Genomic DNA, 12,942 nt, shown 5'->3' on the forward strand with positions numbered 1-12,942 from the left:
CGACACAGCCATTTACTGGGAGTCTCCACTGACCCCGCTTAGCGTGGCTACAATCACAGTAGCCAGTCAGCTGGAAGAACTAAGGATTCACTGACTTAAAGTATCACCGTTGATTTATTTCAAAAGCAAATCCATGCTGTGTTGTGTTCTCTCACTAAGACAGGTTTTTCAAGCTTTTGGTGTTTACACTTAACTTGGAAATAGAGTGAGACTCTTTCTCCAGTGACTGCCCACATACATCCCTGATGTGAGCATTAAAAACTGCGTCTTTAGACGCCTATATTTGGAAAGAAAATGTGAAGTGGGGGAGGGTCTGGAGGGTCAGGTTGCCGCTGTTTTGTTCTCCTGTTTGAATACAAAGTCCTGTGTTGTGACCCCATTGCCAGACTATCAGTAGACTTAGAGTCGACAGGAAGCAGAAGCACACATACACAACGGACCAGTACTCAACATGTGAACTTCAATCACCTCACCTTTCCACTGAAGAGAAAAGTTGAGAACAAGGAAACATGTAATGAGGCACGTTCTCCTGCATATTATTTTTTTTTTAAAGATAAAATCCAACAGGATATATATTGTACCTCCCCTTCTAATGAAAAAAACTAAGGGTTGTCTGTAAGTCAGACCAGGACTTGTTGTATGTGCTAATATATTAATGGTGCAACACAAGTATTTCAAAGAATAGCGGGATTCTGGATATTTTTCCATCCTTGCATATCTCCTTTTGTGAACAGAGAGCTCCTGACAGCTATCTACCAGCTCAGACGCCAGTCTGCACAGTGCTATCTCCTTCATCACACCCAGTGTGATGAAGGAGATAGCACTGGAAGCGCCTACTGCCTCATCGTGTGCAGTCACGCCTGATGGTATGGGTAGGGTTGAGGGGGAGGGGGGTACAAGGGGTGCAGAGGGGTGGAGGGGAGGATTCAAAGACGGCTAGACAGTTTGCAATCTGCTGTGAGAAACCCACAAGAAACATTCAATCAGCTGGTGTGCTAAAGACATGATAGCACCAGGACAGCGCCAGCCAGGCACAGAGCTCGCCAGAAGCATAGGTCAGAAATGTTATCACCCGGCCTCCAGTGACATGCTAACTCTGTCTCCATTGTCAGGGTCAGGTCATTTGTTTTGTCTGGGAATGAATTATGACCAGCGCGTCAACTTGATGGTGGTGGACAAACAGGTTTGGGTGGATCGTGAAACACATTATCAGCTTTAGACAAGAAACATATTTTCAAGTGACAGTAGTGTTTGGAGCCAAAGCATCGACCATTAATTAGTGACCAATTAGATAAATTAGTACCAAGACAGGGTTTCAAAAGAGCAGAGGGGCAATAATGGAAAGGGTGTAAGCACTCCCAAATAAATAGTTTAGAAACCATCATCTTTGATATATCAGTAAGAACACTGAAGGAAATAGAGAATTCTCTGTACACAATAGACAAAGTTGAAAACCAATACTTATTATCCCCAAACCATTATCAGTGGACATAATCCACGATTTCATCCACAGACAACTTAAAGCTCTACCAGGACATAGATAAAAAAAAAATCATATATAAACAAAATTTAAAAAAGGTCTTTAAATTCTCTCATTGTGAGCTGTGTTCAGATCAGCCAGACAGCATGTGTGTAATCTGTGGGAGTGAGGTAGTTCATCAAGAGCTGCGGGAAGTACAGTTAACTGTGTATCTGCTAACAAATAAATGGCTTTATCACAGCGACGGTGGTATTTGAAAGTCAGCCAGACCTGTAGAGCCAAAACTGTCATATTAATTATTAACAGTTTTAAATGTATCATTGCTTTGGTAATTTGTACTTTGACAGAAAACACTGAACCTGGATGTCCCGGATAAAAACAGCAGTTTTCGTGGTTCATGCAGCAGCATTATAATGATGTATATTTCTATGACAAAACATTTTCTCTCAACATAGTTATTGATTTCACAACACCCCTGGGGGCAAATTCATGCATTCCAGCTACATGTTATTAAACCTATCCAGCAAGCTCACAGATCACAGCGACATCTTGTTCTTCATTCCTTTGGTGTGCCATAAAAGGGTGTATGTTTGTGTTGGTATTGGCATGAGTCCTTGTCTGTATTTGTGAGTGTTTCTGCCTTTCAGAAAGCACACTTGATCATGATTGTGTAACTCTGCAGTACGGAGGCAAGGAAATTAAAAGCAGATGTGGCCTCTTCAGTCAGGAATATGGGGAGGGGGTGGGGGGTTATTGATTGCTGATCCTTTGGTATGTTCGGGCTGTCAGCAGGGTTCTAAGGGCTAAGATGATAAAATTAAATGGTAGGGGGAAAGCTGAGGTCAGAGAGAGGAGTTGTTTTAACTTTCCCATTTCTTTAGGACATTTGACATAAAAAAAACAATTTCAAATGAAGGCTGAGGCTACTAGCAAAATGTCCAAACACAAAGACACATTTTAAATACTACAGTAATACCTCTGTGACTGTTTTCTTTTAATCCTAGTGACGCACAACCATACCTATGCCATCCAAAGCCACACACACGCACGCACACACTAGCTCATCCACCTGTCAGTACACTGTACACAGGAATTTGATATTGCAGGAGGATAATCTGATACTCCCTGATACTCCTCACACATGGCACATAGATGATCTCAGAGCAAAAGGAGAAACAGCAATGCTTTGAGACACGTTTTATCTATGGCAGGTTGCAATGTGAGAGAGAGAAAGTTTCCGGGTGAATGTAGGAATGCAAAGTATTCTCCACAATGCCACACTGCTGCAATTACTCCAGCGCCTGGTGATGGGCCAAGACAATGAGACGACAGCTTGTGGCATTGAGGGGGAGAGCAGTTCAACTCCCATCTCTTTTCTCTGTAATGTGGGCCCTTAGTAGACTTATCTACACGGCAACTTTGGCTTCAGCCTTCTAAGTTAAGCTCTAAAGTTAATCTGATATTCATATCTGTTGGTTTAAAATAATAATAAACCTAACACTGATTCTTTGAGGCTTTGTATAAGCAGAGATTTGTATTTAGACACTGGATGTTCTTCTCTCTCATGCTGACAGCTAGTTTTGACTTTCTTGGCAATTAGCTGGCGCAGTTCTGCTCTGTGAAAAGCGACAAAAATGAAAGAGGCGAGATTAGCCAGACTCGGGGAGAATGAGGGATGTGGGAAGGGAGCTTGCTGTTGCCAGAGTGTCTGCCTCTCCGGGCCTTGTCTAATGCCGCCAAGGGCCGTCTGCCCTCCCGCCGCTGTTATCAGCTGGCTCAGCAGCGGCAAAGAAACGGCTAAACAAGGCACTGTTTATCTGTGCTGACTGTATTCACTGCACATCCCAGCCGCTGGGCTGCGGCACCACTCAAATCTGCCCAGCTCTGCAAAGAAAAGGTCGACAGACCTGTTCTCACCAACAGTCTGCATAGAGGAGCCAGGGAAGCAGATCAATAGGCGATAGTATTCCAGCTCTGGCGGCTCAGCACACCCAACAACCCCAACTCTTTATCCCAGCTCCTTTCAACCATTCATGTCAACATAGCAGATGTAAACTCCCCTGTGACTTAAAAGTTTTGTGCCATGTGTATCCGGTGCTGCACTGCTGAAGGAAGTGCTCGCCCCTCAATCAAAATTAATGTGGTTAATTCATTTCTACTGACTCATTCAGCAAATTGACGTGGTCATCAGACTGCTGATACAGAGATGAGTACTGTGTGTTACAACCTTTACACTCATGTCAGCCTAAGTGGTCATCATGTTAGTGTACAATTATCCTACAGGGTAGCTTTTCTAACACTGGACTTTGGTTAAAAGAATGAAAAGAGTTGTTTACTCCTTACCTTTTTTACTAGAACTGGATTGAATTCACATCGCTTCAGTTTCATTTTTATGACTTGTTTTGAAAATGATATCCTAGACCTAAATGAAGTTTGTATGTTTCTTCAGGCACATTTCCTAATGAATACCTCAGGCATAAACATTATTTGCTATACTGAAAAGATGCTGACTGAATTGTCTGCGTGTAGCAGAGCGCTCATCCTGTACTCGACTCCCAAACACACAATCTAATGCAGCATGCTAGATGTCGTTGCCAGTCATACTGGAATGCTAGCAGTGTTTTCAATAGATTTCGAATTTATTTGTGGCGTCTGGGTGTGTCACAAAAGGCACATTCTCTTAAATGAATTTTTAAATGATACCATGTAGAAGTTTCTCCTCTGCAAATATATTTTATTTGCCAAGTGCTTTGTGACAAATAAATAACTTAGTAATATAATCATCTGCCTTTCTACTGAGTCTCATTTTAAGGATGAATTCCAACTCCATAATTTTAGACTGTGGCTGGGAACAGGAGTCCTTAATATGCTCCGCAGCCTCAGTGAGGAAGATGTAGTGCTTCTGGTTATAGTGGCCCTAAAGCTCACAACAGATCTCCAGAGCTGAAGAAGGACTACTGTCACCAGTTCATTCAATTCAAGGCAATGATACTCGAGGTACTCTTTGGAAAGGGAGCTGAATGATATCAAGGACCACAAAAGCAACCTGGCCAGCAAACCGCCAAGGAGAATAAATATGAGATGGGAAGTGCTGGGGGTAGCTGGTTAGCTTCGGCTGAAGTTCAAATTCAAATTTTTATTTGTCACGTACACAGTCATACACAGTACGATATGTAGTGAAATGCTTGGACAACTGCTCGTGACCTAAAGAAAACAAAAAAGGAAAAGGCTATGAATAAGATAGGAAATAAATATGAAAAATTAAAAAGGGTAAATTTAACTAGGAAGGAATAAAATATAAATTAAGGTTAAAAATGAAATAACTGTACAACACAAATTAGAATGAAGGGTAAATTTAACTGGGAAGAATAAGATAAAATATATAAATTAAAGTTGAAAATAAAATAACTGCACAACAAAATACACAATATAGAACTATATAAGAATGTATGAAGAAATATAAATAAATATATACACAATAACAGCAGCTGTACAAGTATTAACCGGAAATGAAGAATGTAGTGACCAGTGTTGTGCAATCCACATTATGTCTTCTGCAGTGCAAATATGCTTAAAGTGATTTAAGTGATGAAGTGAAAACAATGTCCAGAATGTCCAGTGTGTGTGTAAGAACTGTATGTGTGGGTCAGTACTGTGTGGTGGTGTGATTGAGAGACCGTATCGCCTGCGGGAAGAAGCTCCTCCTCAGTCTCTCTGTGTTGGTCTTCAGGGAGCGGAATCGCTTTCCTGACCTCAACAGAGAGAACAGTCTGTTGTTGGGATGGCTGAGGTCCTTCACGATCTTCCTGGCCTTGGTCCAGCACCGCCTGCTGTAGATTGAGTGCAGGTCAGGGAGCTCGGAGCGGATGGTGCGCTCAGCTGACCGCACAACCCTCTGTAGAGCTCGTCTGTCCTGCATGGTGCTGTTCCCGAACCAGGTTAAGATGTTTCCCGCCAGGATGCTCTCTATGGTGCACGAGTAAAAGTTCCTGAGCACCTTGGAGGGCAGTTGGAAGTCTCTCAAGCGTCTGAGGTGGTAAAGACGCTGTCGGGCCTTTTTCACCACGGTGTTGATGTGGCAGGACCATAACAGGTCCTGCGTGATGTGAACTCCGAGGTATTTGAAGCTGTCCACTCTCTCCACTGGGCACTCGTTGATGACGGGGGTCTGGTAGTTCCTCTCCTGCTTAGTGCTGAAGTCCACTATCAGCTCCTTTGTCTTACTGACGTTTAGAAGGAGGTTGTTCCTCTGGCACCAGTTCTCCAGATTCCTAATCTCCTTCAGGTAGGCCGTCTCGTTGTTATCAGAGATCAGGCCCACCACGACGGTGTCGTCAGCAAACTTGATGATGGTGGTGGAGCTGGTAGTGGCCACACAGTCATATGTGTACAAAGAGTACAGCAGGGGGCTCAGAACACACCCCTGGGGGGCTCCAGTGCTGAGAGTGGTGGAGGCTGAGACATGTCTGCCCATCCTTACTGCCTGTGGTCTGCCAGTTAGGAAGTTGGAGATCCACTGACACATAGATGAGCTGAGTCCCAGATGCTCCAGCTTGGTGGTGAGTGTGGAGGGAATTATGGTGTTAAATGCAGAGCTGTAGTCTATGAAGAGCATTTTAACATAATTCCCCCTTCTAGTGTCCAAGTGAGTGAGTGATGTGTGGAGGAGATGAGAGATGGCATCGTCTGTGGAATGATTTGGACGGTAAGCGAACTGTATTGGGTCAGTGTGTCTGGTAGTGAAGAAATGATGAAGTCTCTGACCAGGCGTTCAAAGCACTTCATCACTACTGAGGTGAGGGCTACAGGGCGATAGTCATTGAGAGAAGCAGGGTGGGGTTTCTTCGGGACAGGAACAATGATGGACTCTTTGAAGCATGTGGGGATCACCGACTGAGATAAAGAGATGTTGAATATCTCAGTGAACACAGGAGCTAGCTGGTATGCGCAGTCTCTGAGGATACGACCTGGGATGCCGTCTGGTCCTGCTGCTTTCCTGGTGTTCACTCTCTTGAAGGCTCTCCTTACTTCATGCTCGGAGATGACGAGCACGTTTCCGGTGCTGGCAGTATCTTCCTGTCTGCAGCCGTTAGCGCCGCTAGCACTAGCATTGTTGGAGTCCTTAGCTGCAGCCTCGAAGCGAGCATAGAAAGTGTTCAGCTCATCTGCCAGAGTCACGGCCGCGTTCGTCATACCAGTTGTTGGTGCTTTATAGTCCGTTATTGTCCTTAGTCCCCGCCACAGGCTCCTAGAGTCACTCTGTTGGAGTTGTGACTCTAGTTTCCTCCCGTAGCGCTGCTTCGCCTCTTTCACCGCCCTCCGCACGTTATATGACGCGGCTTTGTACGGGTCCATGTCCCCCGTCGTGAGTCCCGTGTTGTAGGCAGCGGTGCGGGATCTCAGAGCGTCGCGGATGGTTTTATCCACCCACGGCTTCTGGTTGGGAAACGTTGTGATAGTCTTTGTCTCCACGGTATCATCCGCTAGTTTCCCGATGAATCCCACAACTGCTTCCGTAATATATATATATACAGTGGGGCAAAAAAGTATTTAGTCAGCCACCGATTGTGCAAGTTCCCCCACTTAAAATGATGACAGAGGTCAGTAATTTGCACCAGAGGCACATTTCAACTGTGAGAGACAGAATGTGAAAAAAAAAATCCATGAATCCACATGGTAGGATTTGTAAAGAATTTATTCTTAAATTAGGGTGGAAAATAAGTATTTGGTCACCTCAAACAAGGAAAATCTCTGGCTCTCACAGACCTGTAACGTCTTTTGTAAGAAGCTTTTCTGTCCCCCACTCGTTACCTGTATGAATGGCACCTGTTTGAACTCATCATCTGTATAGAAGACACCTGTCCACAGCCTCAAACAGTCAGACTCCAAACTCCGCCATGGCCAAGACCAAAGAGCTTTCGAAGGACACCAGGAAAAGTATTGTAGACCTGCACCAGACTGGGAAGAGTGAATCTACAATAGGCAAGCAGCTTGGTGTGAAAAAATCAACTGTGGGAGCAATCATCAGAAAATGGAAGACATACAAGACCACTGATAATCTCCCTCGATCTGGGGCTCCACGCAAGATCTTATCCCGTGGGGTCAAAATGATCATGAGAACGGTGAGCAAAGATCCCAGAACCACACGGGGGGACCTGGTGAATGACCTGCAGAGAGCTGGGACCAAAGTAACAAAGGTCACCATCAGTAACACACTACAACGGCAGGGAATCAAATCCCGCAGTGCCAGACGTGTTCCGCTGCTGAAGCCAGTGCATGTCCAGGCCCGTCTGAAGTTTGCCAGAGAGCACATGGATGATACAGCAGAGGATTGGGAGAATGTCATGTGGTCAGATGAAGCCAAAGTAGAACTTTTTGGTGTAGACTCAACTCGTCGTGTTTGGAGGAAGAAGAATACTGAGTTGCATCCCAAGAACACCATACCTACTGTGAAGCATGGGGCTGTTTTTCTGCCAAGGGGACAGGACGACTGATCCGTGTTAAGGACAGAATGAATGGGGCCATGTATGGTGAGATTTTGAGCCAAAACCTCCTTCCATCAGTGAGAACTTTGAAGATGAAACGAGGCTGGGTCTTCCAACATGACAATGATCCAAAACACACCGCCCGGGCAACAAAGGAGAAGCATTTGAAAGTCCTGGAGTGGCCTAGCCAGTCTCCAGACCTCAACCCCATAGAAAATCTGTGGCGGGAGTTGAAAGTCCGTGTTGCTCGGCGACAGCCCCAAAACATCACTGCTCTCGAGAAGATCTGCATGGAGGAATGGGCCAAAATACCAGCTACTGTGTGTGCAAACCTGGTAAAGACCTATAGTAAACGTTTGACCTCTGTTATTGCCAACAAAGGTTATGTTACAAAGTATTGAGTTGTATTTTTGTTATTGACCAAATACTTATTTTCCACCCTGATTTACGAATAAATTCTTTACAAATCCTACCATGTGGATTCATGGATTTTTTTTTTTTCACATTCTGTCTCTCACAGTTGAAGTGTACCTCTGGTGCAAATTACTGACCTCTGTCATCATTTTAGGTGGGGGAACTTGCACAATCGGTGGCTGACTAAATACTTATATATATATATATATCTCATTCCCCTATTGTGTATATTTATTAATATATTTATTGCCTGTCTGTCTTTCAAATACTGGTTTTAAGCTGAGAACTACCGCGCAAAACTTTCATTATGTGAGTGCATAATGATAATAAAGATTCAATGGTTATGTCAGTTATGTCTATCCATGGGCAACACTTTAGAGTCCAGGGCCTGCTCAAAGAGCTGCTGAGATATGCTGAATCTGTGAGCACTCTCTCGCTCTTGTCAAATGCACAAACATGCACAAACAAAACCATCACTCTCTTATCTGTGGACTGAGGAGCACTGACTCTGTGCAGACATTGCTTTATAACTGGGCTGTGTCTCTGTATACAAAAGGAAATCACCCACTCGTCATGAAAAAATGAAATCTCTGTCAGACATCCTGGCTCTGAGATGAGAAAAAAATTAGAAAAGTAACAAATTTAAAAAGAATAAATCAGATTTAGACTAGCTGATGTTGAAAAAAAAACCCAATTTTTTGTCCTTCAGTATTTAGACAAATCTTTCTCATTTTCTTGTATTATGTACTTTTAATTAGATGGACTGGATCAGCTATTCTTTAGTAATTCTTTATCCGAGCAAGGATTTACTCATTGTTTCCTAATTGTTTTTAAAGATTGTACTGAGGATAGACTGACAGATAGTAGTGATGTCGGGGGTCAGCAGCCATAGGGAAGTTAGGACGGCTGACCCCTCAACAGGACAAAGTGTTCAGAGGTGTTGACTTAAAACTGCCCAGACTCTAGAGTGGCTTTAGCCCTGTCTTTTGGCTGACCTATCCCAAGTGCTCACCGCAGGAAAGATCAGCAAGACAGTAAAAACTCAATGCGAGACCCAACACAGTGGGAGTTCTTGGATCCTGATACTCCCAGGATCCTTGGTGGCAGAATATGCTGACTTATCAACACCACTTGAAACACACATTTGAAATTCTTGGAGACTGTTTGGTGTTTCCATGTCAATCAGTTTCTTGACTGCAGGAGGCGTCAGCATAGATCTAAAGTAGCTGTATGTCTGTGCAACGGAGGAAGTAGAAGTCTTGTCCAGTACTGTTTAGTGGGTCTTTCTGTCTTTTCTTTAATGTATTGCTACAATAAAGAAAGCAATATGTAGTGTTTATCAGATGAGTTAGTTATTGTGGTTCATATGTATGAAAAAGCTAAAAAGTGTAAAATAAAAACTTAGGTTTCCCAACAGTGAAGAAATATTCTGATATCCTGATTAGATATTATATAAATATAATATCTAATCAGGTAATTGCATAGCAGCAACTCAGTACATTTAGGCATGTAAACATGGTCAAACTGTTTACACTTTGGGACCCTTTGTACCAACTGATCATCACTGTTGATGGTGATTCTTAATTTTTCATTAATTTGACACTCTTTACAAACCCCTTCTTCATCTTGTAATTTTTAGAAAATTTAAATAAGGGCACAGCCATTCTGCAGGTCCAGAGACGATACATTTGGGTGAGGAAACTCTAGGCTGTGGTATTTGTGGCTTTACAGTTTTATAGCGTTAGTAGCCAGGTCATGGTATACATATCACACCAGTCTCTAATTCAGACCTGAACACAAGAATAACGACACTCGAACTCAGTTCAGCACTACTTTGTTCCCAGTCTTTTCACGTGTTTTTGGCAATTGTTTTTCTAGTGAGCCTAATTTGTCTGAATGATTTGAATGTCTATGTCAGACTCCATGAGTAAACACAGAGCAGAGCAGAGTTAGTTAGGGGGAAGTTACTTAGTTTGTGTTTACAAAGCAGACAAAACAGTCCGGGCGCTTTATTTATGAATACTTGATCATTTATTTAAAAAATGACTCACATTAGCGGTTTCTATGGTAATGCATCATTTTGTCTTCAAGAAATTTGTTCAATATTAGGGCCATGCCTTGAAGTTACTAGCAGCGTTTTTGAGTTTGAAGTTTGAAGGACCATACTAGAGTGGATGAGCTTACTGACAGTCAGATAAATAATTTTATGTAGTTTACTGGAATCATGGTGCCCAAGCTAATGTGGTACAATCACCTTGTCCTTGGACAATTATACACACTGACCATGATGCATAATGTCTGCACAAAATGACTAGTTACTGTTACTATTTGTGTTTTTTAAGGGTTGCTAGGTTACAAGAAGTACATGTCTACATGATTTCAATTATTACTAATTACCCAGTTTTACTGCAGCAGCAAAATCATGCAAAGTACAGCTGCCAAAAACGACAAACCCACCTCCACATTGTATCTTTTTAATCCCAAAACCTCAAATAGCGTCAGCAAATAAAGGTTAGCGCTCATCTTTTGGAAGCTACAAATTCCTCCACTTACTTTGAGCGAGAGACTTATGATTGCATCAGAGTGCTTAACCCTTTGTTGTTGTTATCGTTGCTGTCATTTTATGTTCTCCACAGTGGGTGTCTAAACTGTTTCCAACTTACCAAGAACCAGCACATACCAAATCCTCCTCTTAGCATGCAGATTGTGAAATTATTAGACTAAATGTTGCTGTTTCCTACTTTGCAAACTTTCTTTTCCCTTTTCAAAATCATCAGTAACTGAATATGTGAGAGGATATATGTTGTTCATGAACAATAGGTTGCATGTTGAAGATGGATGTAGTTTCAGGGTTTGAAAAGGGACGTGGAAGTGTCTTAAACCTGAATTTTTTCTCTTGGACAGCAGAGGATGGCTTATCTGCTGGAAAAACATAGTCAAACTGTATGGAAGTCAATCAGAAAACCCCCTCGGCTTCATTGCTCCATGATCTGAGTAAATATTGATGAATTGATGGTCTCAGTCGCTAGTTTCAAGTCTTAGTGATACAACATGATGTTTGTTTTGTAAATTATGGTCCCTGCTAAACTCAAAAGGCATAATAAAGCAGGTATTGCTTTTGGACAGGCCTACCATATAACGTATTAGTCATTATGCTACAAACATGCAGCGTTTCTTGGTTTCTCAGTCATGTTCATCCCTTGCTAAACCATATCTGGTTTCAACGCATCAAGATGGCAACTGGACTTCAAAGTGGACTTCACAAACCAATGCTTTATGTCACGCTGGATACGTCTTTTATGTAAGTATACATACTCCATACACCTAAACTGAACTCCACACTTTATCAGTCCAGTCTGCTAGTATTTCTCCAGCATCATGCTGTGCTGTCTTCTCCAAATTGTGCCGACTCATATCTGTTTTGGGGGGTTTTCTGAAGTTTTTTTTCACAGAAGTTTAATATTGCCAGTGCTCTCAATCATCTCTGTGTGGATGTTGCCTGAGTGACACAGTGGGTGTCTCTGGATCGGGCTAAAGAGAGGAGGAGGGCTTATTTTTACCGCTGCTTTGGGAAACATTGGGTTGCAATCACTGGGAGAAAAGATGGTTCTAATTACAGTCTCTTTTATTCCCTCTCCCCCTCTGTCTCTGCATCTCTCTCTTTCTTCCCCTCTCAGTCTACCATTCTGCTTTCTGTATTTTCATCCACCCCCCTAATCAATAAGCTGGAATGTTCTCCGTTTAAAATTGCACATGGCATATTTTTAAGTATAGAGCAAAAGGGACACTTTTAAAGGGTGTTGTGCCTGACATTAATGCTTGGAAAACTGAATAACAGAAGTAAAGAGGGTGGCGGGTCCTGTGCAGCTCTCATGAAACAACATCTGCAGCAGCACACCAGGCCAATAATAATGTTGTGTTTAAGCGATAATGCCTGTTTTTATACGTGTCAATCTGTGATTGCGATGTACCGTTGTTAACTGTGATAGCTGAGTGTATGTTATGAAAAATAAGTTGCTGTTGTTCAAGCGATGGTCAGCATTGTGTGGACCACCAGATATGTCAAAGTGCCTCCAGCGGCATATACCCACACATGTCTGGCAGCTGTAACTGTATGGTAAAAAAAATTACATTCATGCCAAACTAAACCCACAGACAAAGATGGCGGATTAGAGGCTTCCAGGTCCTACAAGGATCTGGTTAAAAGCTCTCCTGCATGGAGGATGACTGGGGGGGAAAGGGTGGAAAGGGAAAAAATCAGAGAACCAGCGGTGAAGGCGGAAAACGAGTGGGGTGGCGAGGGGAAGAGGTAAAAGGATTGAGGTGGAAGGATTTCTCTGGAGAAGAAAGAGAGGGGGAGTGCAGGATTAGAGGCTAAGAGCAGTGTGAAGAAAGGGATCAGAGGCGGGGGAGTGAAAAGAGAAAAAGAGACATAGCAGAAGGGAAGGAGTCTGCATCTGCCAGCAGTCCGTGGCTGTCAGTGGCAGGGCCTCTCTCCCAGCACCAGGGGCTCCAGGGCTGTGGCCACATAATGAAGGCTTGTTTGAGTTCACATTCAAACAT

At 43.0% G+C, this 12,942-nt stretch overlaps 1 long non-coding RNA gene across 1 annotated transcript in view; it reads left to right on the top strand.

Moving 5' to 3' along the window:
- The window catches only part of LOC105940944 (uncharacterized), a 38,037-nt gene that overhangs the window by 23,834 nt on the left and 1,261 nt on the right, over positions 1 to 12,942 (top strand). The window contains exon 2 of the long non-coding RNA XR_001167602.2: positions 11,567 to 11,680. This is a non-coding gene — a long non-coding RNA (uncharacterized LOC105940944). The remainder of the gene's footprint in view (positions 1 to 11,566; positions 11,681 to 12,942) is intronic.

This window comes from Maylandia zebra, linkage group LG7 (assembly GCF_041146795.1).
Source record: "Maylandia zebra isolate NMK-2024a linkage group LG7, Mzebra_GT3a, whole genome shotgun sequence".
NCBI classification, from domain to species: Eukaryota; Metazoa; Chordata; class Actinopteri; order Cichliformes; family Cichlidae; genus Maylandia; species Maylandia zebra.